The 14496-nt window shown below is 44.6% G+C and overlaps 82 non-coding genes across 82 annotated transcripts; all 82 read left to right on the plus strand.

Annotated features, from left to right (window-relative positions):
• The first annotated feature begins 130 nt into the window (after nucleotides 1-130).
• On the plus strand, nucleotides 131-203 carry TRNAM-CAU (transfer RNA methionine (anticodon CAU)). The gene has a single exon. It is a non-coding gene; the product is annotated as a tRNA-Met (tRNA).
• A 67-nt stretch (nucleotides 204-270) lies between these two features.
• Nucleotides 271-343, plus strand: TRNAM-CAU (transfer RNA methionine (anticodon CAU)). The gene has a single exon. It is a non-coding gene; the product is annotated as a tRNA-Met (tRNA).
• Nucleotides 344-550: 207 nt separating this feature from the next.
• Nucleotides 551-623, plus strand: TRNAM-CAU (transfer RNA methionine (anticodon CAU)). Its single transcript has one exon. It is a non-coding gene; the product is annotated as a tRNA-Met (tRNA).
• A 67-nt stretch (nucleotides 624-690) lies between these two features.
• TRNAM-CAU (transfer RNA methionine (anticodon CAU)) lies at nucleotides 691-763 on the plus strand. The gene has a single exon. It is a non-coding gene; the product is annotated as a tRNA-Met (tRNA).
• A 67-nt stretch (nucleotides 764-830) lies between these two features.
• Nucleotides 831-903, plus strand: TRNAM-CAU (transfer RNA methionine (anticodon CAU)). The gene has a single exon. It is a non-coding gene; the product is annotated as a tRNA-Met (tRNA).
• Nucleotides 904-970: 67 nt separating this feature from the next.
• Nucleotides 971-1043, plus strand: TRNAM-CAU (transfer RNA methionine (anticodon CAU)). Its single transcript has one exon. It is a non-coding gene; the product is annotated as a tRNA-Met (tRNA).
• Nucleotides 1044-1250: 207 nt separating this feature from the next.
• TRNAM-CAU (transfer RNA methionine (anticodon CAU)) lies at nucleotides 1251-1323 on the plus strand. The gene has a single exon. It is a non-coding gene; the product is annotated as a tRNA-Met (tRNA).
• A 67-nt stretch (nucleotides 1324-1390) lies between these two features.
• Nucleotides 1391-1463, plus strand: TRNAM-CAU (transfer RNA methionine (anticodon CAU)). The gene has a single exon. It is a non-coding gene; the product is annotated as a tRNA-Met (tRNA).
• Nucleotides 1464-1670: 207 nt separating this feature from the next.
• On the plus strand, nucleotides 1671-1743 carry TRNAM-CAU (transfer RNA methionine (anticodon CAU)). The gene has a single exon. It is a non-coding gene; the product is annotated as a tRNA-Met (tRNA).
• Nucleotides 1744-1950: 207 nt separating this feature from the next.
• Nucleotides 1951-2023, plus strand: TRNAM-CAU (transfer RNA methionine (anticodon CAU)). The gene has a single exon. It is a non-coding gene; the product is annotated as a tRNA-Met (tRNA).
• A 67-nt stretch (nucleotides 2024-2090) lies between these two features.
• Nucleotides 2091-2163, plus strand: TRNAM-CAU (transfer RNA methionine (anticodon CAU)). The gene has a single exon. It is a non-coding gene; the product is annotated as a tRNA-Met (tRNA).
• Nucleotides 2164-2230: 67 nt separating this feature from the next.
• On the plus strand, nucleotides 2231-2303 carry TRNAM-CAU (transfer RNA methionine (anticodon CAU)). Its single transcript has one exon. It is a non-coding gene; the product is annotated as a tRNA-Met (tRNA).
• Nucleotides 2304-2510: 207 nt separating this feature from the next.
• TRNAM-CAU (transfer RNA methionine (anticodon CAU)) lies at nucleotides 2511-2583 on the plus strand. Its single transcript has one exon. It is a non-coding gene; the product is annotated as a tRNA-Met (tRNA).
• Nucleotides 2584-2650: 67 nt separating this feature from the next.
• Nucleotides 2651-2723, plus strand: TRNAM-CAU (transfer RNA methionine (anticodon CAU)). The gene has a single exon. It is a non-coding gene; the product is annotated as a tRNA-Met (tRNA).
• A 67-nt stretch (nucleotides 2724-2790) lies between these two features.
• On the plus strand, nucleotides 2791-2863 carry TRNAM-CAU (transfer RNA methionine (anticodon CAU)). Its single transcript has one exon. It is a non-coding gene; the product is annotated as a tRNA-Met (tRNA).
• Nucleotides 2864-2930: 67 nt separating this feature from the next.
• Nucleotides 2931-3003, plus strand: TRNAM-CAU (transfer RNA methionine (anticodon CAU)). The gene has a single exon. It is a non-coding gene; the product is annotated as a tRNA-Met (tRNA).
• Nucleotides 3004-3071: 68 nt separating this feature from the next.
• On the plus strand, nucleotides 3072-3144 carry TRNAV-CAC (transfer RNA valine (anticodon CAC)). The gene has a single exon. It is a non-coding gene; the product is annotated as a tRNA-Val (tRNA).
• Nucleotides 3145-3211: 67 nt separating this feature from the next.
• Nucleotides 3212-3284, plus strand: TRNAM-CAU (transfer RNA methionine (anticodon CAU)). The gene has a single exon. It is a non-coding gene; the product is annotated as a tRNA-Met (tRNA).
• A 67-nt stretch (nucleotides 3285-3351) lies between these two features.
• On the plus strand, nucleotides 3352-3424 carry TRNAM-CAU (transfer RNA methionine (anticodon CAU)). Its single transcript has one exon. It is a non-coding gene; the product is annotated as a tRNA-Met (tRNA).
• Nucleotides 3425-3491: 67 nt separating this feature from the next.
• Nucleotides 3492-3564, plus strand: TRNAM-CAU (transfer RNA methionine (anticodon CAU)). The gene has a single exon. It is a non-coding gene; the product is annotated as a tRNA-Met (tRNA).
• Nucleotides 3565-3631: 67 nt separating this feature from the next.
• TRNAV-CAC (transfer RNA valine (anticodon CAC)) lies at nucleotides 3632-3704 on the plus strand. The gene has a single exon. It is a non-coding gene; the product is annotated as a tRNA-Val (tRNA).
• Nucleotides 3705-3911: 207 nt separating this feature from the next.
• TRNAM-CAU (transfer RNA methionine (anticodon CAU)) lies at nucleotides 3912-3984 on the plus strand. Its single transcript has one exon. It is a non-coding gene; the product is annotated as a tRNA-Met (tRNA).
• A 67-nt stretch (nucleotides 3985-4051) lies between these two features.
• TRNAM-CAU (transfer RNA methionine (anticodon CAU)) lies at nucleotides 4052-4124 on the plus strand. Its single transcript has one exon. It is a non-coding gene; the product is annotated as a tRNA-Met (tRNA).
• A 67-nt stretch (nucleotides 4125-4191) lies between these two features.
• Nucleotides 4192-4264, plus strand: TRNAM-CAU (transfer RNA methionine (anticodon CAU)). Its single transcript has one exon. It is a non-coding gene; the product is annotated as a tRNA-Met (tRNA).
• Nucleotides 4265-4471: 207 nt separating this feature from the next.
• On the plus strand, nucleotides 4472-4544 carry TRNAV-CAC (transfer RNA valine (anticodon CAC)). Its single transcript has one exon. It is a non-coding gene; the product is annotated as a tRNA-Val (tRNA).
• Nucleotides 4545-4751: 207 nt separating this feature from the next.
• On the plus strand, nucleotides 4752-4824 carry TRNAM-CAU (transfer RNA methionine (anticodon CAU)). Its single transcript has one exon. It is a non-coding gene; the product is annotated as a tRNA-Met (tRNA).
• Nucleotides 4825-4891: 67 nt separating this feature from the next.
• Nucleotides 4892-4964, plus strand: TRNAV-CAC (transfer RNA valine (anticodon CAC)). Its single transcript has one exon. It is a non-coding gene; the product is annotated as a tRNA-Val (tRNA).
• Nucleotides 4965-5171: 207 nt separating this feature from the next.
• Nucleotides 5172-5244, plus strand: TRNAM-CAU (transfer RNA methionine (anticodon CAU)). The gene has a single exon. It is a non-coding gene; the product is annotated as a tRNA-Met (tRNA).
• A 67-nt stretch (nucleotides 5245-5311) lies between these two features.
• Nucleotides 5312-5384, plus strand: TRNAV-CAC (transfer RNA valine (anticodon CAC)). The gene has a single exon. It is a non-coding gene; the product is annotated as a tRNA-Val (tRNA).
• Nucleotides 5385-5451: 67 nt separating this feature from the next.
• Nucleotides 5452-5524, plus strand: TRNAM-CAU (transfer RNA methionine (anticodon CAU)). Its single transcript has one exon. It is a non-coding gene; the product is annotated as a tRNA-Met (tRNA).
• Nucleotides 5525-5591: 67 nt separating this feature from the next.
• Nucleotides 5592-5664, plus strand: TRNAM-CAU (transfer RNA methionine (anticodon CAU)). The gene has a single exon. It is a non-coding gene; the product is annotated as a tRNA-Met (tRNA).
• Nucleotides 5665-5731: 67 nt separating this feature from the next.
• TRNAM-CAU (transfer RNA methionine (anticodon CAU)) lies at nucleotides 5732-5804 on the plus strand. The gene has a single exon. It is a non-coding gene; the product is annotated as a tRNA-Met (tRNA).
• Nucleotides 5805-5871: 67 nt separating this feature from the next.
• TRNAV-CAC (transfer RNA valine (anticodon CAC)) lies at nucleotides 5872-5944 on the plus strand. Its single transcript has one exon. It is a non-coding gene; the product is annotated as a tRNA-Val (tRNA).
• Nucleotides 5945-6151: 207 nt separating this feature from the next.
• TRNAM-CAU (transfer RNA methionine (anticodon CAU)) lies at nucleotides 6152-6224 on the plus strand. The gene has a single exon. It is a non-coding gene; the product is annotated as a tRNA-Met (tRNA).
• Nucleotides 6225-6291: 67 nt separating this feature from the next.
• On the plus strand, nucleotides 6292-6364 carry TRNAV-CAC (transfer RNA valine (anticodon CAC)). The gene has a single exon. It is a non-coding gene; the product is annotated as a tRNA-Val (tRNA).
• A 207-nt stretch (nucleotides 6365-6571) lies between these two features.
• Nucleotides 6572-6644, plus strand: TRNAM-CAU (transfer RNA methionine (anticodon CAU)). The gene has a single exon. It is a non-coding gene; the product is annotated as a tRNA-Met (tRNA).
• A 67-nt stretch (nucleotides 6645-6711) lies between these two features.
• TRNAM-CAU (transfer RNA methionine (anticodon CAU)) lies at nucleotides 6712-6784 on the plus strand. Its single transcript has one exon. It is a non-coding gene; the product is annotated as a tRNA-Met (tRNA).
• A 67-nt stretch (nucleotides 6785-6851) lies between these two features.
• TRNAM-CAU (transfer RNA methionine (anticodon CAU)) lies at nucleotides 6852-6924 on the plus strand. Its single transcript has one exon. It is a non-coding gene; the product is annotated as a tRNA-Met (tRNA).
• A 67-nt stretch (nucleotides 6925-6991) lies between these two features.
• TRNAV-CAC (transfer RNA valine (anticodon CAC)) lies at nucleotides 6992-7064 on the plus strand. The gene has a single exon. It is a non-coding gene; the product is annotated as a tRNA-Val (tRNA).
• A 207-nt stretch (nucleotides 7065-7271) lies between these two features.
• Nucleotides 7272-7344, plus strand: TRNAM-CAU (transfer RNA methionine (anticodon CAU)). Its single transcript has one exon. It is a non-coding gene; the product is annotated as a tRNA-Met (tRNA).
• A 67-nt stretch (nucleotides 7345-7411) lies between these two features.
• On the plus strand, nucleotides 7412-7484 carry TRNAV-CAC (transfer RNA valine (anticodon CAC)). The gene has a single exon. It is a non-coding gene; the product is annotated as a tRNA-Val (tRNA).
• Nucleotides 7485-7691: 207 nt separating this feature from the next.
• On the plus strand, nucleotides 7692-7764 carry TRNAM-CAU (transfer RNA methionine (anticodon CAU)). Its single transcript has one exon. It is a non-coding gene; the product is annotated as a tRNA-Met (tRNA).
• Nucleotides 7765-7831: 67 nt separating this feature from the next.
• On the plus strand, nucleotides 7832-7904 carry TRNAM-CAU (transfer RNA methionine (anticodon CAU)). Its single transcript has one exon. It is a non-coding gene; the product is annotated as a tRNA-Met (tRNA).
• A 67-nt stretch (nucleotides 7905-7971) lies between these two features.
• Nucleotides 7972-8044, plus strand: TRNAM-CAU (transfer RNA methionine (anticodon CAU)). Its single transcript has one exon. It is a non-coding gene; the product is annotated as a tRNA-Met (tRNA).
• A 67-nt stretch (nucleotides 8045-8111) lies between these two features.
• Nucleotides 8112-8184, plus strand: TRNAM-CAU (transfer RNA methionine (anticodon CAU)). The gene has a single exon. It is a non-coding gene; the product is annotated as a tRNA-Met (tRNA).
• A 67-nt stretch (nucleotides 8185-8251) lies between these two features.
• TRNAM-CAU (transfer RNA methionine (anticodon CAU)) lies at nucleotides 8252-8324 on the plus strand. Its single transcript has one exon. It is a non-coding gene; the product is annotated as a tRNA-Met (tRNA).
• A 67-nt stretch (nucleotides 8325-8391) lies between these two features.
• TRNAV-CAC (transfer RNA valine (anticodon CAC)) lies at nucleotides 8392-8464 on the plus strand. Its single transcript has one exon. It is a non-coding gene; the product is annotated as a tRNA-Val (tRNA).
• A 207-nt stretch (nucleotides 8465-8671) lies between these two features.
• Nucleotides 8672-8744, plus strand: TRNAM-CAU (transfer RNA methionine (anticodon CAU)). The gene has a single exon. It is a non-coding gene; the product is annotated as a tRNA-Met (tRNA).
• Nucleotides 8745-8811: 67 nt separating this feature from the next.
• TRNAV-CAC (transfer RNA valine (anticodon CAC)) lies at nucleotides 8812-8884 on the plus strand. The gene has a single exon. It is a non-coding gene; the product is annotated as a tRNA-Val (tRNA).
• A 207-nt stretch (nucleotides 8885-9091) lies between these two features.
• TRNAM-CAU (transfer RNA methionine (anticodon CAU)) lies at nucleotides 9092-9164 on the plus strand. The gene has a single exon. It is a non-coding gene; the product is annotated as a tRNA-Met (tRNA).
• Nucleotides 9165-9231: 67 nt separating this feature from the next.
• On the plus strand, nucleotides 9232-9304 carry TRNAM-CAU (transfer RNA methionine (anticodon CAU)). Its single transcript has one exon. It is a non-coding gene; the product is annotated as a tRNA-Met (tRNA).
• Nucleotides 9305-9371: 67 nt separating this feature from the next.
• TRNAM-CAU (transfer RNA methionine (anticodon CAU)) lies at nucleotides 9372-9444 on the plus strand. The gene has a single exon. It is a non-coding gene; the product is annotated as a tRNA-Met (tRNA).
• A 67-nt stretch (nucleotides 9445-9511) lies between these two features.
• Nucleotides 9512-9584, plus strand: TRNAM-CAU (transfer RNA methionine (anticodon CAU)). The gene has a single exon. It is a non-coding gene; the product is annotated as a tRNA-Met (tRNA).
• A 67-nt stretch (nucleotides 9585-9651) lies between these two features.
• On the plus strand, nucleotides 9652-9724 carry TRNAM-CAU (transfer RNA methionine (anticodon CAU)). The gene has a single exon. It is a non-coding gene; the product is annotated as a tRNA-Met (tRNA).
• Nucleotides 9725-9791: 67 nt separating this feature from the next.
• TRNAM-CAU (transfer RNA methionine (anticodon CAU)) lies at nucleotides 9792-9864 on the plus strand. The gene has a single exon. It is a non-coding gene; the product is annotated as a tRNA-Met (tRNA).
• A 67-nt stretch (nucleotides 9865-9931) lies between these two features.
• On the plus strand, nucleotides 9932-10004 carry TRNAV-CAC (transfer RNA valine (anticodon CAC)). Its single transcript has one exon. It is a non-coding gene; the product is annotated as a tRNA-Val (tRNA).
• Nucleotides 10005-10071: 67 nt separating this feature from the next.
• TRNAM-CAU (transfer RNA methionine (anticodon CAU)) lies at nucleotides 10072-10144 on the plus strand. Its single transcript has one exon. It is a non-coding gene; the product is annotated as a tRNA-Met (tRNA).
• A 67-nt stretch (nucleotides 10145-10211) lies between these two features.
• On the plus strand, nucleotides 10212-10284 carry TRNAM-CAU (transfer RNA methionine (anticodon CAU)). The gene has a single exon. It is a non-coding gene; the product is annotated as a tRNA-Met (tRNA).
• A 67-nt stretch (nucleotides 10285-10351) lies between these two features.
• Nucleotides 10352-10424, plus strand: TRNAV-CAC (transfer RNA valine (anticodon CAC)). Its single transcript has one exon. It is a non-coding gene; the product is annotated as a tRNA-Val (tRNA).
• Nucleotides 10425-10491: 67 nt separating this feature from the next.
• On the plus strand, nucleotides 10492-10564 carry TRNAM-CAU (transfer RNA methionine (anticodon CAU)). The gene has a single exon. It is a non-coding gene; the product is annotated as a tRNA-Met (tRNA).
• Nucleotides 10565-10631: 67 nt separating this feature from the next.
• TRNAM-CAU (transfer RNA methionine (anticodon CAU)) lies at nucleotides 10632-10704 on the plus strand. Its single transcript has one exon. It is a non-coding gene; the product is annotated as a tRNA-Met (tRNA).
• A 67-nt stretch (nucleotides 10705-10771) lies between these two features.
• On the plus strand, nucleotides 10772-10844 carry TRNAV-CAC (transfer RNA valine (anticodon CAC)). Its single transcript has one exon. It is a non-coding gene; the product is annotated as a tRNA-Val (tRNA).
• Nucleotides 10845-10911: 67 nt separating this feature from the next.
• TRNAM-CAU (transfer RNA methionine (anticodon CAU)) lies at nucleotides 10912-10984 on the plus strand. Its single transcript has one exon. It is a non-coding gene; the product is annotated as a tRNA-Met (tRNA).
• Nucleotides 10985-11051: 67 nt separating this feature from the next.
• Nucleotides 11052-11124, plus strand: TRNAM-CAU (transfer RNA methionine (anticodon CAU)). The gene has a single exon. It is a non-coding gene; the product is annotated as a tRNA-Met (tRNA).
• Nucleotides 11125-11191: 67 nt separating this feature from the next.
• TRNAV-CAC (transfer RNA valine (anticodon CAC)) lies at nucleotides 11192-11264 on the plus strand. Its single transcript has one exon. It is a non-coding gene; the product is annotated as a tRNA-Val (tRNA).
• Nucleotides 11265-11331: 67 nt separating this feature from the next.
• Nucleotides 11332-11404, plus strand: TRNAM-CAU (transfer RNA methionine (anticodon CAU)). Its single transcript has one exon. It is a non-coding gene; the product is annotated as a tRNA-Met (tRNA).
• Nucleotides 11405-11471: 67 nt separating this feature from the next.
• TRNAM-CAU (transfer RNA methionine (anticodon CAU)) lies at nucleotides 11472-11544 on the plus strand. Its single transcript has one exon. It is a non-coding gene; the product is annotated as a tRNA-Met (tRNA).
• A 67-nt stretch (nucleotides 11545-11611) lies between these two features.
• TRNAV-CAC (transfer RNA valine (anticodon CAC)) lies at nucleotides 11612-11684 on the plus strand. The gene has a single exon. It is a non-coding gene; the product is annotated as a tRNA-Val (tRNA).
• A 67-nt stretch (nucleotides 11685-11751) lies between these two features.
• On the plus strand, nucleotides 11752-11824 carry TRNAM-CAU (transfer RNA methionine (anticodon CAU)). The gene has a single exon. It is a non-coding gene; the product is annotated as a tRNA-Met (tRNA).
• Nucleotides 11825-11891: 67 nt separating this feature from the next.
• Nucleotides 11892-11964, plus strand: TRNAM-CAU (transfer RNA methionine (anticodon CAU)). The gene has a single exon. It is a non-coding gene; the product is annotated as a tRNA-Met (tRNA).
• A 67-nt stretch (nucleotides 11965-12031) lies between these two features.
• Nucleotides 12032-12104, plus strand: TRNAM-CAU (transfer RNA methionine (anticodon CAU)). Its single transcript has one exon. It is a non-coding gene; the product is annotated as a tRNA-Met (tRNA).
• Nucleotides 12105-12171: 67 nt separating this feature from the next.
• TRNAV-CAC (transfer RNA valine (anticodon CAC)) lies at nucleotides 12172-12244 on the plus strand. The gene has a single exon. It is a non-coding gene; the product is annotated as a tRNA-Val (tRNA).
• A 207-nt stretch (nucleotides 12245-12451) lies between these two features.
• Nucleotides 12452-12524, plus strand: TRNAM-CAU (transfer RNA methionine (anticodon CAU)). Its single transcript has one exon. It is a non-coding gene; the product is annotated as a tRNA-Met (tRNA).
• Nucleotides 12525-12591: 67 nt separating this feature from the next.
• On the plus strand, nucleotides 12592-12664 carry TRNAV-CAC (transfer RNA valine (anticodon CAC)). The gene has a single exon. It is a non-coding gene; the product is annotated as a tRNA-Val (tRNA).
• Nucleotides 12665-12871: 207 nt separating this feature from the next.
• TRNAM-CAU (transfer RNA methionine (anticodon CAU)) lies at nucleotides 12872-12944 on the plus strand. Its single transcript has one exon. It is a non-coding gene; the product is annotated as a tRNA-Met (tRNA).
• A 67-nt stretch (nucleotides 12945-13011) lies between these two features.
• On the plus strand, nucleotides 13012-13084 carry TRNAV-CAC (transfer RNA valine (anticodon CAC)). Its single transcript has one exon. It is a non-coding gene; the product is annotated as a tRNA-Val (tRNA).
• A 67-nt stretch (nucleotides 13085-13151) lies between these two features.
• On the plus strand, nucleotides 13152-13224 carry TRNAM-CAU (transfer RNA methionine (anticodon CAU)). Its single transcript has one exon. It is a non-coding gene; the product is annotated as a tRNA-Met (tRNA).
• Nucleotides 13225-13291: 67 nt separating this feature from the next.
• Nucleotides 13292-13364, plus strand: TRNAM-CAU (transfer RNA methionine (anticodon CAU)). Its single transcript has one exon. It is a non-coding gene; the product is annotated as a tRNA-Met (tRNA).
• A 68-nt stretch (nucleotides 13365-13432) lies between these two features.
• TRNAM-CAU (transfer RNA methionine (anticodon CAU)) lies at nucleotides 13433-13505 on the plus strand. The gene has a single exon. It is a non-coding gene; the product is annotated as a tRNA-Met (tRNA).
• Nucleotides 13506-13724: 219 nt separating this feature from the next.
• Nucleotides 13725-13797, plus strand: TRNAM-CAU (transfer RNA methionine (anticodon CAU)). The gene has a single exon. It is a non-coding gene; the product is annotated as a tRNA-Met (tRNA).
• A 67-nt stretch (nucleotides 13798-13864) lies between these two features.
• Nucleotides 13865-13937, plus strand: TRNAM-CAU (transfer RNA methionine (anticodon CAU)). The gene has a single exon. It is a non-coding gene; the product is annotated as a tRNA-Met (tRNA).
• A 67-nt stretch (nucleotides 13938-14004) lies between these two features.
• TRNAM-CAU (transfer RNA methionine (anticodon CAU)) lies at nucleotides 14005-14077 on the plus strand. Its single transcript has one exon. It is a non-coding gene; the product is annotated as a tRNA-Met (tRNA).
• The last annotated feature ends 419 nt before the right edge of the window (nucleotides 14078-14496 follow it).

A 14496-nucleotide genomic window follows, 5' to 3' on the forward strand; every position in this document is an offset into this window, starting at 1 on the left:
CGCAGTAGGTAGTGCGTCAGTCTCATAATCTAAAGGTCGTGAGTTCGATCATCACTCGTGGCATGATATTGGCGCTGATTTTCGTTAATAGAATACTTGGTTGATAAAGAGGTGACATGTTCTAATAACAGCCTCGATAGCGCAGTAGGTAGCGCGTCAGTCTCATAATCTGAAGGTCGTGAGTTCGTTCCTCACTCGGGGCGTGATTTTGGCGCAGATTTTCGTTAATAGAATACTTGGTTGATAAAGAGGTGACATGTTCTAATAACAGCCTCGATAGCGCAGTAGGTAGCGCGTCAGTCTCATAATCTGAAGGTCGTGAGTTCGATCCTCACTCGGGGAAAGATTTTGGCGCTGATTTTCGTTAATAGAATACTTGATTGATAGAGAGTTGACATGTTCTAATAACAGCCTCGGTAGCGCAGTAGGTAGCTTGTCAGTCTCATAATCTAAAGGTCGTGAGTTCGATCCTCACTCGGGGCATGATATTGGCGCTGATTTTCGTTAAAGGAATACTTGATTGATAAATAGGTTAATTGGTCTAATAACAGCCTCGATAGCGCAGTAGGTAGCGCGTCAGTCTCATAATCTGAAGGTCGTGAGTTCGATCCTCACTCGGGGCAAGATTTTGGCGCTGATTTTCGTTAATAGAATACTTGATTGATAGAGAGTTGACATGTTCTAATAACAGCCTCGGTAGCGCAGTAGGTAGCGCGTCGGTCTCATAATCTAAAGGTCGTGAGTTCGATCCTCACTCGGGGCGTGATTTTGGCGCTGATTTTCGTTAATAGAATGCTTGATTGATAGAGAGTTGTAATGTTCTAATAACAGCCTCGGTAGCGCAGTAGGTAGCGCGTCAGTCTCATAATCTAAAGGTCGTGAGTTCGATCCTCACTCGGGGCAAGATTTTGGCGCTGATTTTCGTTAATGGAATACTTGATTGATAAATAGGTTAATTGGTCTAATAACAGCCTCGATAGCGCAGTAGGTAGCGCGTCAGTCTCATAATCTGAAGGTCGTGAGTTCGATCCTCACTCGGGGCAAGATTTTGGCGCTGATTTTCGTTAATAGAATACTTGATTGATAGAGAGTTGACATGTTCTAATAACAGCCTCGGTAGCGCAGTAGGTAGTGCGTCAGTCTCATAATCTAAAGGTCGTGAGTTCGATCATCACTCGTGGCATGATATTGGCGCTGATTTTCGATAATAGAATACTTGGTTGATAAAGAGGTGACATGTTCTAATAACAGCCTCGATAGCGCAGTAGGTAGCGCGTCAGTCTCATAATCTGAAGGTCGTGAGTTCGTTCCTCACTCGGGGCGTGATTTTGGCGCAGATTTTCGTTAATAGAATACTTGGTTGATAAAGAGGTGACATGTTCTAATAACAGCCTCGATAGCGCAGTAGGTAGCGCGTCAGTCTCATAATCTGAAGGTCGTGAGTTCGATCCTCACTCGGGGAAAGATTTTGGCGCTGATTTTCGTTAATAGAATACTTGATTGATAGAGAGTTGACATGTTCTAATAACAGCCTCGGTAGCGCAGTAGGTAGCGCGTCAGTCTCATAATCTAAAGGTCGTGAGTTCGATCATCACTCGTGGCATGATATTGGCGCTGATTTTCGTTAATAGAATACTTGGTTGATAAAGAGGTGACATGTTCTAATAACAGCCTTGATAGCGCAGTAGGTAGCGCGTCAGTCTCATAATCTGAAGGTCGTGAGTTCGTTCCTCACTCGGGGCGTGATTTTGGCGCAGATTTTCGTTAATAGAATACTTGGTTGATAAAGAGGTGACATGTTCTAATAACAGCCTCGATAGCGCATAAGGTAGCGCGTCAGTCTCATAATCTGAAGGTCGTGAGTTCGATCCACACTCGGGGTATGATTTTGGCGCTGATTTTCGTTAATGGAATACTTGATTGATAAATAGGTTAATTGGTCTAATAACAGCCTCGATAGCGCAGTCGGTAGCGCGTCAGTCTCATAATCTGAAGGTCGTGAGTTCGATCCTCACTCGGGGCATGATTTTTGCGCTGATTTTCGTTAATAGAATACTTGATTCAAAAAGAGGTGACATGTTCTGACAACAGCCTCGATAGCGCTGTAGGTAGCGCGTCAGTCTCATAATCTGAAGGTCGTGAGTTCGTTCCTCACTCGGGGCGTGATTTTGTCGCAGATTTTCGTTAATAGAATACTTGGTTGATAAAGAGGTGACATGTTCTAATAACAGCCTCGATAGCGCAGTAGGTAGCGCGTCAGTCTCATAATCTGAAGGTCGTGAGTTCGATCCTCACTCGGGGAAAGATTTTGGCGCTGATTTTCGTTAATAGAATACTTGATTGATAGAGAGTTGACATGTTCTAATAACAGCCTCGGTAGCGCAGTAGGTAGCTTGTCAGTCTCATAATCTAAAGGTCGTGAGTTCGATCCTCACTCGGGGCATGATATTGGCGCTGATTTTCGTTAAAGGAATACTTGATTGATAAATAGGTTAATTGGTCTAATAACAGCCTCGATAGCGCAGTAGGTAGCGCGTCAGTCTCATAATCTGAAGGTCGTGAGTTCGATCCTCACTCGGGGCAAGATTTTGGCGCTGATTTTCGTTAATAGAATACTTGATTGATAGAGAGTTGACATGTTCTAATAACAGCCTCGGTAGCGCAGTAGGTAGCGCGTCGGTCTCATAATCTAAAGGTCGTGAGTTCGATCCTCACTCGGGGCGTGATTTTGGCGCTGATTTTCGTTAATAGAATGCTTGATTGATAGAGAGTTGTAATGTTCTAATAACAGCCTCGGTAGCGCAGTAGGTAGCGCGTCAGTCTCATAATCTAAAGGTCGTGAGTTCGATCCTCACTCGGGGCAAGATTTTGGCGCTGATTTTCGTTAATGGAATACTTGATTGATAAATAGGTTAATTGGTCTAATAACATCCTCGATAGCGCAGTCGGTAGCGCGTCAGTATCATAATCTGAAGGTCGTGAGTTCGATCCTCACTCGGGGCATGATTTTGGCGCTGATTTTCGTTAATAGAATACTTGAGACATAAAGAGGTGACATGTTCTGACAAACAGCTTCGATAGCGCAGTAGGTAGCGCGTCAGTCTCACAATCTGAAGGTCTTGAGTTCGATCCTCACTCGGGGCAAGATTTTGGCGCTGATTTTCGTTAATAGAATACTTGATTCATAAAGAGGTGACACGTTCTGACAACAGCCTCGATAGCGCAGTAGGTAGCGCGACAGTCTCATAATCTGAAGGTCGTGAGTTCGATCCTCACTCGGGGCAAGATTTTGGCGCTGATTTTCGTTAATAGAATACTTGGTTGATAAAGAGGTGACATGTTCTAATAACAGCCTCGATAGCGCAGTAGGTAGCGCGTCAGTCTCATAATCTGAAGGTCGTGAGTTCGATCCTCACTCGGGGCAAGAATTTGGCGCTGATTTTCGTTAATGGAATACTTGATTGATAAATAGGTTAATTGGTCTAATAACATCCTCGATAGCGCAGTCGGTAGCGCGTCAGTATCATAATCTGAAGGTCGTGAGTTCGATCCTCACTCGGGGCATGATTTTGGCGCTGATTTTCGTTAATAGAATACTTGAGTCATAAAGAGGTGACATGTTCTGACAACAGCCTCGATAGCGCAGTAGGTAGCGCGTCAGTCTCACAATCTGAAGGTCTTGAGTTCGATCCTCACTCGGGGCAAGATTTTGGCGCTGATTTTCGTTAATAGAATACTTGATTGATAGAGAGTTGACATGTTCTAATAACAGCCTCGGTAGCGCAGTAGGTAGCGCGTCAGTTTTATAATCTAAAGGTCTTTAGTTCGATCCTCACTCGGGGCATGATTTTGGCGCTGATTTTCGTTAATGGAATACTTGATTGATAAATAGGTTAATTGGTCTAATAACAGCCTCGATAGCGCAGTCGGTAGCGCGTCAGTCTCATAATCTGAAGGTCGTGAGTTCGATCCTCACTCGGGGCGTGATTTTGGCGCTGATTTTCGTTAAAAGAATACTTGATTTATAAAGAGGTGACACGTTCTGACAACAGCCTCGATAGCGCAGTAGGTAGCGCGTCAGTCTCATAATCTGAAGGTCGTGAGTTCGATCCTCACTCGGGGCAAGATTTTGGCGCTGATTTTCGTTAATAGAATACTTGGTTGATAAAGAGGTGACATGTTCTAATAACAGCCTCGATAGCGCAGTAGGTAGCGCATCAGTCTCATAATCTGAAGGTCGTGAGTTCGATCCTCACTCGGGGCAAGATTTTTACGCTGATTTTCGTTAATGGAATACTTGATTGATAAATAGGTTAATTGGTCTAATAACATCCTCGATAGCGCAGTCGGTAGCGCGTCAGTATCATAATCTGAAGGTCGTGAGTTCGATCCTTACTCGGGGCATGATTTTGGCGCTGATTTTCGTTAAAAGAATACTTGAGTCATAAAGAGGTGACATGTTCTGACAACAGCCTCGATAGCGCAGTAGGTAGCGCGTCAGTCTCACAATCTGAAGGTCTTGAGTTCGATCCTCACTCGGGGCAAGATTTTGGCGCTGATTTTCGTTAATAGAATACTTGATTGATAGAGAGTTGACATGTTCTAATAACAGCCTCGGTAGCGCAGTAGGTAGCGCGTCAGTTTCATAATCTAAAGGTCTTTAGTTCGATCCTCACTCGGGGCATGATTTTGGCGCTGATTTTCGTTAATGGAATACTTGATTGATAAATAGGTTAATTGGTCTAATAACAGCCTCGATAGCGCAGTCGGTAGCGCGTCAGTCTCATAATCTGAAGGTCGTGAGTTCGATCCTCACTCGGGGCGTGATTTTGGCGCTGATTTTCGTTAATAGAATACTTGATTCATAAAGAGGTGACACGTTCTGACAACAGCCTCGATAGCGCAGTAGGTAGCGCGTCAGTCTCACAATCTGAAGGTCTTGAGTTCGATCCTCACTCGGGGCAAGATTTTGGCGCTGATTTTCGTTAATAGAATACTTGATTGATAGAGAGTTGACATGTTCTAATAACAGCCTCGGTAGCGCAGTAGGTAGCGCGTCAGTTTCATAATCTAAAGGTCTTTAGTTCGATCCTCACTCGGGGCATGATTTTGGCGCTGATTTTCGTTAATGGAATAGTTGATTGATATATAGGTTAATTGGGCTAATAACAGCCTCGATAGCGCAGTCGGTAGCGCGTCAGTCTCATAATCTGAAGGTCGTGAGTTTGATCCTCACTCGGGGCGTGATTTTGGCGCTGATTTTCGTTAATAGAATACTTGATTCATAAAGAGGTGACACGTTCTGACAACAGCCTCGATAGCGCAGTAGGTAGCGCGTCAGTCTCACAATCTGAAGGTCTTGAGTTCGATCCTCACTCGGGGCAAGATTTTGGCGCTGATTTTCGTTAATAGAATACTTGATTCATAAAGAGGTGACACGTTCTGACAACAGCCTCGATAGCGCAGTAGGTAGCGCGTCAGTCTCATAATCTGAAGGTCGTGAGTTCGATCCTCACTCGGGGCAAGATTTTGGCGCTGATTTTCGTTAATAGAATACTTGGTTGATAAAGAGGTGACATGTTCGAATAACAGCCTCGATAGCGCAGTAGGTAGCGCGTCAGTCTCATAATCTGAAGGTCGTGAGTTCGATCCTCACTCGGGGCAAGATTTTGGCGCTGATTTTCGTTAATGGAATACTTGATTGATAAATAGGTTAATTGCTCTAATAACATCCTCGATAGCGCAGTCGGTAGCGCGTCAGTATCATAATCTGAAGGTCGTGAGTTCGATCCTCACTCGGGGCATGATTTTGGCGCTGATTTTCGTTAATAGAATACTTGAGTCATAAAGAGGTGACATGTTCTGACAACAGCCTCGATAGCGCAGTAGGTAGCGCGTCAGTCTCACAATCTGAAGGTCTTGAGTTCGATCCTCACTCGGGGCAAGATTTTGGCGCTGATTTTCGTTAATAGAATACTTGATTGATAGAGAGTTGACATGTTCTAATAACAGCCTCGGTAGCGCAGTAGGTAGCGCGTCAGTTTCATAATCTAAAGGTCTTTAGTTCGATCCTCACTCGGGGCATGATTTTGGCGCTGATTTTGGTTAATAGAATACTTGATTGATAAATAGGTTAATTGGTCTAATAACAGCCTCGATAGCGCAGTAGGTAGCGCGTCAGTCTCATAATCTGAAGGTCGTGAGTTCGATCCTCACTCGGGGCAAGATTTTGGCGCTGATTTTCGTTAATAGAATACTTGATTCATAAAGAGGTGACACGTTCTGACAACAGCCTCGATAGCGCAGTAGGTAGCGCGTCAGTCTCACAATCTGAAGGTCTTGAGTTCGATCCTCACTCGGGGCAAGATTTTGGCGCTTATTTTCGTTAATAGAATACTTGATTGATAGAGAGTTGACATGTACTAATAACAGCCTCGGTAGCGCAGTAGGTAGCGCGTCAGTTTCATAATCTAAAGGTCTTTAGTTCGATCCTCACTCGGGGCATGATTTTGGCGCTGATTTTCGTTAATGGAATACTTGATTGATAAATAGGTTAATTGGTCTAATAACAGCCTCGATAGCGCAGTCGGTAGCGCGTCAGTCTCATAATCTGAAGGTCGTGAGTTCGATCCTCACTCGGGGCAAGATTTTGGCGCTGATTTTCGTTAATGGAATACTTGATTGATAAATAGGTTAATTGTTCTAATAACATCCTCGATAGCGCAGTCGGTAGCGCGTCAGTCTCATAATCTGAAGGTCGTGAGTTCGATCCTCACTCGGGGCAAGATTTTGGCGCTGATTTTCGTTAATGGAATACTTGATTGATAAATAGGTTAATTGGTCTAATAACATCCTCGATAGCGCAGTCGGTAGCGCGTCAGTATCATAATCTGAAGGTCGTGAGTTCGATCCTCACTCGGGGCATGATTTTGGCGCTGATTTTCGTTAATAGAATACTTGAGTCATAAAGAGGTGACATGTTCTGACAACAGCCTCGATAGCGCAGTAGGTAGCGCGTCAGTCTCACAATCTGAAGGTCTTGAGTTCGATCCTCACTCGGGGCAAGATTTTGGCGCTGATTTTCTTTAATAGAATACTTGATTGATAGAGAGTTGACATGTTCTAATAACAGCCTCGGTAGCGCAGTAGGTAGCGCGTCAGTTTCATAATCTAAAGGTCTTTAGTTCGATCCTCACTCGGGGCATGATTTTGGCGCTGATTTTCGTTAATGGAATACTTGATTGATAAATAGGTTAATTGGCCTAATAACAGCCTCGATAGCGCAGTCGGTAGCGCGTTAGTCTCATAATCTGAAGGTCGTGAGTTCGATCCTCACTCGGGGCGTGATTTTGGCGCTGATTTTCGTTAATAGAATACTTGATTCATAAAGAGGTGACACGTTCTGACAACAGCCTCGATAGCGCAGTAGGTAGCGCGTCAGTCTCACAATCTGAAGGTCTTGAGTTCGATCCTCACTCGGGGCAAGATTTTGGCGCTTATTTTCGTTAATAGAATACTTGATTGATAGAGAGTTGACATGTACTAATAACAGCCTCGGTAGCGCAGTAGGTAGCGCGTCAGTTTCATAATCTAAAGGTCTTTAGTTCGATCCTCACTCGGGGCATGATTTTGGCGCTGATTTTCGTTAATGGAATACTTGATTGATAAATAGGTTAATTGGTCTAATAACAGCCTCGATAGCGCAGTCGGTAGCGCGTCAGTCTCATAATCTGAAGGTCGTGAGTTCGATCCTCACTCGGGGCAAGATTTTGGCGCTGATTTTCGTTAATGGAATACTTGATTGATAAATAGGTTAATTGTTCTAATAACATCCTCGATAGCGCAGTCGGTAGCGCGTCAGTATCATAATCTGAAGGTCGTGAGTTCGATCCTCACTCGGGGCATGATTTTGGCGCTGATTTTCGTTAATAGAATACTTGAGTCATAAAGAGGTGACACGTTCTGACAACAGCCTCGATAGCGCAGTAGGTAGCGCGTCAGTCTCATAATCTGAAGGTCGTGAGTTCGATCCTCACTCGGGGCAAGATTTTGGCGCTGATTTTCGTTAATAGAATACTTGGTTGATAAAGAGGTGACATGTTCTAATAACAGCCTCGATAGCGCAGTAGGTAGCGCGTCAGTCTCATAATCTGAAGGTCGTGAGTTCGATCCTCACTCGGGGCAAGATTTTGGCGCTGATTTTCGTTAATGGAATACTTGATTGATAAATAGGTTAATTGGTCTAATAACATCCTCGATAGCGCAGTCGGTAGCGCGTCAGTATCATAATCTGAAGGTCGTGAGTTCGATCCTCACTCGGGGCATGATTTTGGCGCTGATTTTCGTTAATAGAATACTTGAGTCATAAAGAGGTGACATGTTCTGACAACAGCCTCGATAGCGCAGTAGGTAGCGCGTCAGTCTCACAATCTGAAGGTCTTGAGTTCGATCCTCACTCGGGGCAAGATTTTGGCGCTGATTTTCGTTAATAGAATACTTGATTGATAGAGAGTTGACATGTTCTAATAACAGCCTCGGTAGCGCAGTAGGTAGCGCGTCAGTTTCATAATCTAAAGGTCTTTAGTTCGATCCTCACTCGGGGCATGATTTTGGCGCTGATTTTCGTTAATGGAATACTTGATTGATAAATAGGTTAATTGGCCTAATAACAGCCTCGATAGCGCAGTCGGTAGCGCGTTAGTCTCATAATCTGAAGGTCGTGAGTTCGATCCTCACTCGGGGCGTGATTTTGGCGCTGATTTTCGTTAATAGAATACTTGATTCATAAAGAGGTGACACGTTCTGACAACAGCCTCGATAGCGCAGTAGGTAGCGCGTCAGTCTCACAATCTGAAGGTCTTGAGTTCGATCCTCACTCGGGGCAAGATTTTGGCGCTTATTTTCGTTAATAGAATACTTGATTGATAGAGAGTTGACATGTACTAATAACAGCCTCGGTAGCGCAGTAGGTAGCGCGTCAGTTTCATAATCTAAAGGTCTTTAGTTCGATCCTCACTCGGGGCATGATTTTGGCGCTGATTTTCGTTAATGGAATACTTGATTGATAAATAGGTTAATTGGTCTAATAACAGCCTCGATAGCGCAGTCGGTAGCGCGTCAGTCTCATAATCTGAAGGTCGTGAGTTCGATCCTCACTCGGGGCGTGATTTTGGCGCTGATTTTCGTTAATAGAATACTTGGTTGATAAAGAGGTGACATGTTCTAATAACAGCCTCGATAGCGCAGTAGGTAGCGCGTCAGTCTCATAATCTGAAGGTCGTGAGTTCGATCCTCACTCGGGGCAAGATTTTGGCGCTGATTTTCGTTAATGGAATACTTGATTGATAAATAGGTTAATTGGTCTAATAACATCCTCGATAGCGCAGTCGGTAGCGCGTCAGTATCATAATCTGAAGGTCGTGAGTTCGATCCTCACTCGGGGCATGATTTTGGCGCTGATTTTCGTTAATAGAATACTTGAGTCATAAAGAGGTGACACGTTCTGACAACAGCCTCGATAGCGCAGTAGGTAGCGCGTCAGTCTCATAATCTGAAGGTCGTGAGTTCGATCCTCACTCGGGGCAAGATTTTGGCGCTGATTTTCGTTAATAGAATACTTGGTTGATAAAGAGGTGACATGTTCTAATAACAGCCTCGATAGCGCAGTAGGTAGCGCGTCAGTCTCATAATCTGAAGGTCGTGAGTTCGATCCTCACTCGGGGCAAGATTTTGGCGCTGATTTTCGTTAATGGAATACTTGATTGATAAATAGGTTAATTGGTCTAATAACATCCTCGATAGCGTAGTCGGTAGCGCGTCAGTATCATAATCTGAAGGTCGTGAGTTCGATCCTCACTCGGGGCATGATTTTGGCTCTGATTTTCGTTAATAGAATACTTGAGTCATAAAGAGGTGACATGTTCTGACAACAGCCTCGATAGCGCAGTAGGTAGCGCGTCAGTCTCACAATCTGAAGGTCTTGAGTTCGATCCTCACTCGGGGCAAGATTTTGGCGCTGATTTTCGTTAATAGAATACTTGATTGATAGAGAGTTGACATGTTCTAATAACAGCCTCGGTAGCGCAGTAGGTAGCGCGTCAGTTTCATAATCTGAAGGTCGTGAGTTCGATCCTCACTCGGGGCAAGATTTTGGCGCTGATTTTCGTTAATGGAATACTTGATTGATAAATAGGTTAATTGGTCTAATAACAGCCTCGATAGCGCAGTCGGTAGCGCGTCAGTCTCATAATCTGAAGGTCGTGAGTTCTATCCTCACTCGGGGCGTGATTTTGGCGCTGATTTTCGTTAATAGAATACTTGGTTGATAAAGAGGTGACACGTTCTGACAACAGCCTCGATAGCGCAGTAGGTAGCGCGTCAGTCTCACAATCTAAAGGTCTTGAGTTCGATCCTCACTCGGGGCAAGATTTTGGCGCTTATTTTCGTTAATAGAATACTTGATTGATAGAGAGTTTACATGTTCTAATAACAGCCTCGGTAGCGCAGTAGGTAGCGCGTCAGTCTCATAATCTAAAGGTCTTGAGTTCGATCCTCACTCGGGGCATGATTTTGGCGCTGATTTTCGTTAATGGAATACTTGATTGATAAATAGGTTAATTGGTCTAATAACAGCCTCGATAGCGCAGTCGGTAGCGCGTCAGTCTCATAATCTGAAGGTCGTGAGTTCGATCCTCACTCGGGGCGTGATTTTGGCGCTGATTTTCGTTAATAGAATACTTGATTCATAAAGAGGTGACATGTTCTGACAACAGCCTCGATAGCGCAGTAGGTAGCGCGTCAGTCTCACAATCTGAAGGTCGTGAGTTCGATCCTCACTCGGGGCGTGATTTTGGCGCTGATTTTCGTTAATAGAATACTTGATTCATAAAGAGGTGACACGTTCTGACAACAGCCTCGATAGCGCAGTAGGTAGCGCGTCAGTCTCATAATCTGAAGGTCGTGAGTTCGATCCTCACTCGGGGCAAGATTTTGGCGCTGATTTTCGTTAATGGAATACTTGATTGATAAATAGGTTAATTGGTCTAATAACATCCTCGATAGCGTAGTCGGTAGCGCGTCAGTATCATAATCTGAAGGTCGTGAGTTCGATCCTCACTCGGGGCATGATTTTGGCGCTGATTTTCGTTAATAGAATACTTGAGTCATAAAGAGGTGACATGTTCTGACAACAGCCTCGATAGCGCAGTAGGTAGCGCGTCAGTCTCACAATCTGAAGGTCTTGAGTTCGATCCTCACTCGGGGCAAGATTTTGGCGCTGATTTTCGTTAATAGAATACTTGATTGATAGAGAGTTGACATGTTCTAATAACAGCCTCGGTAGCGCAGTAGGTAGCGCGTCAGTTTCATAATCTGAAGGTCGTGAGTTCGATCCTCACTCGGGGCAAGATTTTGGCGCTGATTTTCGTTAATGGAATACTTGATTGATAAATAGGTTAATTTGTCTAATAACAGCCTCGATAGCGCAGTCGGTAGCGCGTCAGTCTCATAATCTGAAGGTCGTGAGTTCGATCCTCACTCGGGGCGTGATTTTGGCGCTGATTTTCGTTAATAGAATACTTGATTCATAAAGAGGTGACATGTTCTGACAACAGCCTCGATAGCGCAGTAGGTAGCGCGTCAGTCTCACAATCTGAAGGTCGTGAGTTCGATCCTCACTCGGGGCGTGATTTTGGCGCTGATTTTCGTTAATAGAATACTTGATTCATAAAGAGGTGACACGTTCTGACAACAGCCTCGATAGCGCAGTAGGTAGCGCGTCAGTCTCATAATCTGAAGGTCGTGAGTTCGATCCTCACTTGGGGCAAGATTTTGGCGCTGATTTTCGTTAATAGAATACTTGGTTGATAAAGAGATGACATGTTCTAATAACAGCCTCGATAGCGCAGTAGGTAGCGCGTCAGTCTCATAATCTGAAGGTCGTGAGTTCGATCCTCACTCGGGGCAAGACTTTGGCGCTGATTTTCGTTAATGGAATACTTGATTGATAAATAGGTTAATTGGTCTAATAACATCCTCGATAGCGCAGTCGGTAGCGCGTCAGTATCATAATCTGAAGGTCGTGAGTTCGATCCTCACTCGGGGAGTGATTTTGGCGCTGATTTTCGTTAATAGAATACTTGAGTCATAAAGAGGTGACATTTTCTGACAACAGCCTCGATAGCGCAGTAGGTAGCGCGTCAGTCTCACAATCTGAAGGTCTTGAGTTCGATCCTCACTCGGGGCAAGATTTTGGCGCTGATTTTCGTTAATAGAATACTTGATTGATAGAGAGTTGACATGTTTTAATAACAGCCTCGGTAGCGCAGTAGGTAGCGCGTCAGTTTCATAATCTAAAGGTCTTTAGTTCGATCCTCACTCGGGGCATGATTTTGGCGCTGATTTTCGTTAATGGAATACTTGATTGATAAATAGGTTAATTGGTCTAATAACAGCCTCGATAGCGCAGTCGGTAGCGCGTCAGTCTCATAATCTGAAGGTCGTGAGTTCGATCCTCACTCGGGGCGTGATTTTGGCGCTGATTTTCGTTAATAGAATACTTGATTCATAAAGAGGTGACACGTTCTGACAACAGCCTCGATAGCGCAGTAGGTAGCGCGTCAGTCTCACAATCTGAAGGTCTTGAGTTCGATCCTCACTCGGGGCAAGATTTTGGCGCTTATTTTCGTTAATAGAATACTTGATTGATAGAGAGTTGACATGTACTAATAACAGCCTCGGTAGCGCAGTAGGTAGCGCGTCAGTTTCATAATCTAAAGGTCTTTAGTTCGATCCTCACTCGGGGCATGATTTTGGCGCTGATTTTCGTTAATGGAATACTTGATTGATAAATAGGTTAATGGGTCTAATAACAGCCTCGATAGCGCAGTCGGTAGCGCGTCAGTCTCATAATCTGAAGGTCGTGAGTTCGATCCTCACTCGGGGCGTGATTTTGGGGCTGATTTTCGTTAATAGAATACTTGATTCATAAAGAGGTGACATGTTCTGACAACAGCCTCGATAGCGCAGTAGGTAGCGCGTCAGTCTCACAATCTGAAGGTCGTGAGTTCGATCCTCACTCGGGGCGTGATTTTGGCGCTGATTTTCGTTAATAGAATACTTGGTTGATAAAGAGGTGACATGTTCTAATAACAGCCTCGATAGCGCAGTAGGTAGCGCGTCAGTCTCATAATCTGAAGGTCGTGAGTTCGATCCTCACTCCGGGCAAGATTTTGGCGCTGATTTTCGTTAATGGAATACTTGATTGATAAATAGGTTAATTGGTCTAATAACAGCCTCGATAGCGCAGTCGGTAGCGCGTCAGTATCATAATCTGAAGGTCGTGAGTTCGATCCTCACTCGGGGCATGATTTTGGCGCTGATTTTCGTTAATAGAATACTTGATTCATAAAGAGGTGACATGTTCTGACAAACAGCCTCGATAGCGCAGTAGGTAGCGCGTCAGTCTCATAATCTGAAGGTCGTGAGTTCGATCCTCACTCGGGGCCTGATTTTGGCGCTGATTTTCGTTAATAGAATACTTGATTGATAGAGAGTTGACATGTTCTAATAACAGCCTCGGTAGCGCAGTTGGTAGCGCAGTAGGTAGCGCGTCAGTCTCATAATCTAAAGGTCTTTAGTTCGATCCTCACTCGGGGCATGATTTTGGCGCTGATTTTCGTTAATGGAATACTTGATTGATAAATAGGTTAATTGGTCTAATAACAGCCTCGATAGCGCAGTCGGTAGCGCGTCAGTCTCATAATCTGAAGGTCGTGAGTTCGATCCTCACTCGGGGCGTGATTTTGGCGCTGATTTTCGTTAATAGAATAATTGATTCATAAAGAGGTGACACGTTCTGACAACAGCCTCGATAGCGCAGTAGGTAGCGCGTCAGTCTCATAATCTGAAGGTCGTGAGTTCGATCCTCACTCGGGGCATGATTTTGGCGCTGATTTTCGTTAATGGAATACTTGATTGATAAATAGGTTAATTGGTCTAATAACAGCCTCGATAGCGCAGTCGGTAGCGCGTCAGTCTCATAATCTGAAGGTCGTGAGTTCGATCCTCACTCGGGGCGTGATTTTGGCGCTGATTTTTACCTCTCCGTGTGACGTAGTCCAGGAGAGGTTCTGTAACGGCCGTGTCTGTCTGTGTGTCTGTCTGTCTGTGTGTGTGTCTGTCTGTCCGTTGTTACACCCACGTGACCGCGTTCGCAGTTTGCGTATCGGAGCAAACGTGTTCGCCATTTCCGAACTGCTTTCACAGTCACGGAAATGGCTCCTCTACTTGAGTTCTCACACCACCAATCTTCTGGTCTTTGTCCATACCACACGGACACTAGTCTGTTCTTACTGGCTGCTAATCACCACCATCTTCTGGTCTTCGTCCATTCCACGTGGACACCAGTCTGTACATACTGGCTTCTAATCACCACCATCTTCTGTTCTTTGTCAATCCCACATTGACACCCGTCTGCACTTACATTGCCTTCTAACA

Source organism: Phalangium opilio, unplaced genomic scaffold (genome assembly GCF_054372755.1).
Source record: "Phalangium opilio isolate 3A_F unplaced genomic scaffold, DU_Popi_V2 ptg000002l_1, whole genome shotgun sequence".
Lineage (NCBI taxonomy): Eukaryota > Metazoa > Arthropoda > Arachnida > Opiliones > Phalangiidae > Phalangium > Phalangium opilio.